Source organism: Antechinus flavipes, chromosome 1, assembly GCF_016432865.1.
Source record: "Antechinus flavipes isolate AdamAnt ecotype Samford, QLD, Australia chromosome 1, AdamAnt_v2, whole genome shotgun sequence".
Classification (NCBI taxonomy): domain Eukaryota; kingdom Metazoa; phylum Chordata; class Mammalia; order Dasyuromorphia; family Dasyuridae; genus Antechinus; species Antechinus flavipes.
In genome coordinates this window covers 506,175,258-506,182,440 of record NC_067398.1, presented here as the reverse complement: position 1 = coordinate 506,182,440, position 7,183 = coordinate 506,175,258, and the positions used below count along the sequence as shown (strand labels likewise).

At 37.4% G+C, this 7,183-nt stretch overlaps 1 pseudogene; it reads right to left on the bottom strand.

Annotated features, from left to right (window-relative positions):
• Window positions 1-1,652: 1,652 nt before the first annotated feature.
• Window positions 1,653-2,729, bottom strand: LOC127546940 (solute carrier family 35 member F2-like; annotated as a pseudogene).
• Window positions 2,730-7,183: the final 4,454 nt, after the last annotated feature.

Here is a 7,183-nt window from a genome sequence, read left to right as displayed (position 1 = left end):
AGCAAATATTACATAACTATAATTTTGTGAAGTAGTAATGGATCTGAAATATTCCATAACTATTTTTGAAATTGAATCAAATGTGAGTAATCATATCAGCTTATGAAAGAGACTGGAAAACAATACAGATAAAAAGTTTATCTCAGTTAGGAAGCCTGATTTCAATTCCAACTTGTAACATATTCCAGCTATATGATGCTGCAAACTAAGTCATTTAACTTTCTAATACTCTTGGCAACTCTTAAGATGTTAACCTGAAGAAAAGGTCCCAACCTGCACTGGCAGAAGGGATTTACTTATGGGAATTCTCCCATACCAATAAAATCACAAGTCCAATTTCCCTTGCTGTTCTGCATTAGCTCATGCTGTCGATATCAGTCCAGGATGGTCAGCCCAGGAACAAATGATCTTTTTGATTGCTAATAAATTAAATGACAGAATCAAGATCCAAATAATTTAGCAGACTGAATTGAGATAATATCTACTGAGGATAGATGAAATGTTTTGTAACAGCTCTTTTTGTGGTAGGTAAGAATTATAAATTAAAGGGATGCCCATCAGTTGGGGAATGGCTAAACAATATTATTGCAATGGAATATTATTGTGCTATAAGAAATGACAAGCAGGATGATGTCAGAAGAGCCTGAAAAGACAATCAAGCTGATGCAAAGTGAAGTACACAGAACCAGGAGAACATCATACATAGTAACAGCTATATTGTTCAGTCAAGAAATGTGAAGGACTTGGCTTTTCTCAGCAATACAATGATCCAAGATAATCTCTAAGAACTAATGATGAAACATATTATCCAACTCCAGAGAAAGAACTGATATTGTTTTTTTTTTAATTTTTTATTATAGCTTTTTATTTACAAGATATATGCATGGGTAATTTTTCAGCATTGACAATTGCAAAACCTTTTGTTCCAACTTTTTCCCTCCTTCTCCCAACCCCTTCCCCCAGATGGCAGGTTGACCAATACATGTTAAATATGTTAAAGTATAAGTTAAATACTATATATATACATGTCCAAACAGTTATTTTGTCGTACAAAAAGAATCGGACTCTGAAATAGTATGCAGTTAGCCTGTGAAAGAAATCAAAAATGCAGGTGTACAAAAGTAGAGAGATTGGGAATTCTAGGTAGTGGTTCATAGTCATCTCCCAAAGTTCTTTCCCTGGGTGTAGCTGGTTCAAACTGATATTGTTTTAATCCAGATTGAAGCATGCTATTTCTTTCATTTTGTTTCTTTTGTCTTTTGCTTTTTGCTTTTTTTTTTCTTTTTTTAGTTACCAAGAACTGACCCTGATCTCAGATTTAATCTTGACCTCTAATTTTTAACTTGTTCCTTAGTATTCTAATGAACATCTTTATTTTTAGTCACGTGTCAGCTCTCTCATAAACAATTCCTTGCCATCTACATTCTTGAAGATGAAGGGTCTTAATCATCATTTGTATTGTGTCATTTTCTAAATGCTCAATTCTGCTATATTTAAGTACTTATTTCAATTTTTATGGACATGTTTTGTATTTCTTATACAATTCCATATAACAATACAATCAAACATTGATATAATGTTCACATTTTGACAAGTTCATTGTTATTTCAGAATGAGTAAGCTCCAGGTTATATGGGATGATAACATCCAATTTACCTAGTAGTTATCCAGAATCCTTTTGCCCCATGGCTTCTACATGACTGCAGAGTTCCTTTCCTGAACAATCTCCTAAACCTGAACCCTAAAGCTGGTTGGTTGCAGCGTGTTGCTTTCAGGCAGCTTTGCATTGAGAATATTGCATTAGGGATATAATAATATAAGATGAAGTCCACTATGATGACACTGAGGAAAAGAATGTAGAATCCTGAAAGCATAAATACAAAAAGGGAAAAGTATAGAGAACAGCAACCAAGATACCCAGATTGACTGAGGTGGCACTCGTGGCTTCAGTGACCATTGGAATTAATCTATACAGACAAAATATATAGAAGGCAAAAGCCACAAATAGCACAGCAATTTTTCAGTTCCAATAAATGGCAACCATGTGTTTTACCAGCTGGAGCCCAGTGATAAATGTCCCAAACAAGCCCACCATTCCTAGAAACTCTACTTAGCTTAGCATTTTCACAATGTACTTCTCACGCACACCAGAAATGGCAGAGAAAAGCTCCCAGAAAAGCTAAGACATCACCTATCAAGACATCACTTTCTAAATTTTAATCTCTCCCAGATAGTTTGGTAGCATGAACCATTTTTCCTATTTCCCAAAGACACAGAAATAAAATGGATCACTTTGCAACTTACATGCAACTTCTAAGGGTAGTACACTGGAAAGTTTTAACAATCATGTAATTAGTCTCCATATCAGCTAGGCCCAAGAAAATGTACTTCCTCCATTTTCTTTCAGAATTTGCAAAAGTTTCTCATTGCCTGGCTGAAATGTCAACATTGTTGTAAAAATACAAAAGAAAACAAAACAAACAAACCCAGTGAACAATAGTTGATAAAACTTTGAAGCATTGGAGCATTCCCTTTGTACTTTTATGCCAAATACTAGCTAGTGATAGCTGTCTCACAATTACGCAAGGACAGCATCTGGCAATGGCAATTGTTTTCAAGATGTTCCAGGTAAAGAGTTTTAATTTGATCCTAAGCAAGAGATTGATGAAATTCCTAAGAAGTCCCAGTGCTTCCAAGAAACATGATGCTTGTGAACTAGCCATCTCCATGCGCAGGATCTGTATCTATTTTTGAGTCTTTTTGTACAAAATGACTAATTTGGAAACTTTACATAATTGCATATGTACTACTTATGTCTGATTTCTTGCTGTCTCAGGGAAAGAGAAGAGGAAGGAAAGAGGAAGAGAGGGGGACTTTGGAACTTAAAACATTTTTTAAAAAAGTTTTAACATGTAATGGGAGAGGGAAAGCCAAGATGGCAGAGAGAAGATAGGTCTTTGCCCAAGTTCTTCCTGGCTTCCCTCAGAATCAACACCAGATAAAGCCTTTGTATGGATTTTAGAGTGACAGAACCCACAAATATTTGGAGTGTAACAAATATCTTAGAAAGATATAAGGAAAAGTCTGTCTCAATCTTCTGGGGGAAAGGAGTGAAATAAGGGGGAGAACAAGGCCCAGTGCAGGTATAGTGCAGGGAGACCCAGGGCACAGAGACCTCATGCAGGGAATCTAGTGGGAAGCTCTTAGCCAAAATTTAGCAGCATTGGTGATTCTGTCCTAGTTCAAAAGGCCATTGGATCGACAAACTAACTGTGAGACCTCCAACACAATTACATAAGGCAAATATTGAGCACTTGAATCCCAGAATAACAAACAGGATTTGGCCATGCCCACCCAATAGGGAGAGGCAGCACTACTTGCCCCTGGGCAGTGTAAAACCACTGTTACCCTGTAAAGGAAGCTCAAGAAAATTTTCCCTTTGCCCTAGGGGTGGTCTTCAACCTTTAGAAATGAACAATAAAGCAAAAAAGAGTTCTGACCATAGATAGCTATTATGGAGACAGAAAGAACAGACCTCAAACATTGAAGAGACTAAAGGCAAAAGGCCTTCAGATGAAGTCTCAAAGAATGATATGAGTTGGTCTCTAATTCAAAAAGGTTCTTGGAAGAATTCTAAAAAAATCTTAAAAGAGAGTTAGAAGAAATATGGAGAAAGGAAATGAAATCTTTGCAGGAGAATTTGGAAAAGGAAACAGAAAATAGCTCCTTAAAAATAGAATTGGTGAAATGGAAAAAAATCCAATGAACAAAAGAACTTATTTAAAAGTTCAACTAACCCAATAAAAAGCTAACAAGAAAATAATTCACTAAAAACAGAATTGAACAAATGAAAATGAATGACTCAATGAGACATCAAGAATCAGTCAAACAACACCCCCCCCCAATGTAAAATATCTCATTGGAAAAACAACTGATCTAGAAAATAGATCCAGGACGACAATCTAAGAACTATTGGACTACCTAAAAGCCATGATAAAGAAAAGAGCTCAGACAACATCTTTCAAGAAATCATCAAGGAAAACTGCCCTGAATTTCTAGAACCAGAGGTAAAATAGTCATTGAAAGAATACATCAATCACCCCTGAAAGAGACCCTAAAATGAAAACTCCAAGGAATATTGTAGTTAAATTTCAGAATTATCAGATCAAGGGAAAATATTGCAAGCATTCAGAAAGAAACAATACAAATATTGAGGAGCCACAATCAGGATTTTCCAGGACCTAGCAGTTTCTACTTTAAAGGATCGAAGATCATTTAAACTTAGATTCTATGGTTTGAGTGAAGGAGTTCCCACAGGGCTTAGACTTCCCCTGGAACATCTTGCTAATTCTGGACACTGTATTTTAGTGGGGATGTTGTTAAGCAGGAGCAGGTGCAGGGAGGAGTGACCAGCACAGGGAAGTGCATGCCATACAGGATCACTGACAGTGCTAGCGACAGGTGCAGAGAGAGGAGCTAGGGACACATCTTGATGAGGAACTCTGAAAGTTCTACCTACATCTTTACTTTTATGGATCTGAGATTCATCATCTGTGTAATGAGCGCAGGTGGATCTCTAAAGGCCCTTACAGCTTGAATGCTCGATGATTCTGTTATAGTAATATGTGATTGTGATGATCATTATGGATTATTGCTTTGAATACATGAGCATTTCTGTTATTATTGCCCATTGCGTTCAGAACCAAACCTATTCATTCTTTCAATAAACCTAACACTTAACCTAGGTCTTTATATGTAGTGGAGTCTAAGCAAATGTTTATTGAGAATGAATGGCAGAAGAGAGAGAGTTATTGTTTGATTACTTGCCTTTGTATCATTTTGTGCTGAGCCTGGGCAATTCAAATTTCTTTATATAGGGGACCATATAATCAGATGCCCATATGTGTGTGAGTCATAAGAATTGTTATAATTATACTGAATAATTAATTATGCTGGCAGACCTATTAGTGGCAATCAATCATATACTGTTACCAGTGGCCAGGTGGTTAGTACCTATAGGACTTGGATCAGTTCATATGTGCTAACTGATTAGGGAGAATGTTTTTTCCTAAAAATTCATGCAGTGGAAAACATCTTGGCATCAGGTGGATTGTATATTTGGTCATATATTAAATGTGGTGCTAAGCATTGCATGGAGGGTAAGATAAGTATGGCTAATGGCCAATTTAAAGTTCGGTTGTATTCCAGAAATTAATTTATAAATTAGTTGTTTGTAATATTGCACATTCCCTTTTAAACAGCATTTTAAATGGTGGTGAGGTTTCCATGTCAGCACACTAATGTCTCTTTAACTCATAATGTTACTGAATTATAGTAAAATTGAGCTATTTTAATTATACTCAGTCACCATTTATAAAATTGTTGCTGTTGGAAAATGGATTCTATTCTCTAGCCTTGGGTGCCAGGAACCCATCTTCCTATCTTGGCAGGGAGAGCTCTTTTGGCAGTCGAATTGGAGGGCAAGGTAGATGCTACTGGACACCAGTAATGTGTTAGCTTTTAAGGCCTTATATCTGCATAGAAAAAGGTGCCCTCATAAGTCATTCACTCCCCAGGTGCTTCGAATGGAACCAATGGTTATTGTACTCAGTTATTTTGAAAAGTAAAAGATTCAAACTGGCTCTTCTCTGATATGTTTTCATATTTAGAGTCAATCATATATAGTGCCTATTCTCCAGGAATTGTTTATTGTTCAAGATATAGTATTAGTCTTTGCCATGGATAAATCTTGAGACTCTATAGGACACTGGGAGATGGAAAGTGTAATGCAAGTGTAAATTCCACACAATTTAAGGTATAACTGGTTCTAACTAGATACACAATTTGCATAAGCACTGTTATACATATCTATTTCACACATACATACACAGACATATAGACATATATATTTTCATATACAAATGTAAAAACATTCATATATACATATTTAGGAATGGGGACTGGGCCTGGGATTTCACTGGCATAGGAATAAGGAAACTCCATACCAATGCAGGCTGGCACCTTCTCTATAGTTTATTGTGACGACCATGCTAGCACCCAGGACACCCCAGAATCAACTGGAGTCAGGATAAGCAAAAGTCCTTAATCTTTATTCTTGGTCCCCAGACGCGGGATTGAACAGGATGGAAGCAGAATCTCTGTGACCGCCTTCTTCCTCATCTACCGCTGAGAGTGTGTGTCCCTGGCTAGTTTTACTCCATTCCCTAGTCTCTCCTATAATCTTCTATACACCAATCATTGAGCCAGTACGAATAGTGGAAAGGACCACTTTCCAAGCAGATGCCCATAGAGTATCATCCAATCAGAAGTTAGCCTCAAGTGCTCATGGTCCCAGCAGTGCTGATCTCAGTGCATAATTTCAGCCCTCCAAATCTCCCACTTTCTTTTGTTTTAAAACACAGGTGGTCACACCATCCTTGACTTCTCAGGATGGTGAGAGCCCCCAAAAGGAGGTGATCATACCCTCCCTGACTTCTCAGGAAAAGAGGTGAAAGCACCAAAAAGGAGGTGATCACGACCTCCCTGACTTCTCCGGAAAGGAGGTGAAAGCACTAAAAAGGAGATGATCACGCCCTCCCTGACATCTCAGGAAGGGAGATGAAAAGCACCAAAGGGGATTGCTAGCAGGTTTCTGAGCTGAAGGCTGTTATTAGAAACAAATATGGCCAAACCCATCAGCATGGGCAGTATTACACAAGCACACAGCAATAACTCAGAGGCTATTAGTGATGACTCTCCCCACAGTCAGTACAGGCTCAATGTGGTGCAACAGACATGAACTATATATGCAAGTAGTGATATAACAAACAATATAAATCAATATGGTATTATAACAGATTTCCAGAAGTACTAGAAGGAGGGAATGTCAACAATAGTCACACATCCACCTTCTTCAGCAGCCAAGAGATAGTCCAAAACCAATCTATTGTCCAATGCTTCACATGTCAGGGAATCCAATGATCCCCGCAAGTGTTTGAAGTCTTGCAACATTCTTTTCATGTGTTTGGGAATCCAATGATCTGTGCAGGTTTTTGAAGTCCTGCAACAGTCTTAGCATATCTCAGAAAACCCAATGATTCCTGAGAGTTTTCAAGTCCTACAACAGTTTTATCATATCTCAGAGAATTCAATGATTCTTGAGGGTTTTGAATTATTTCAATAA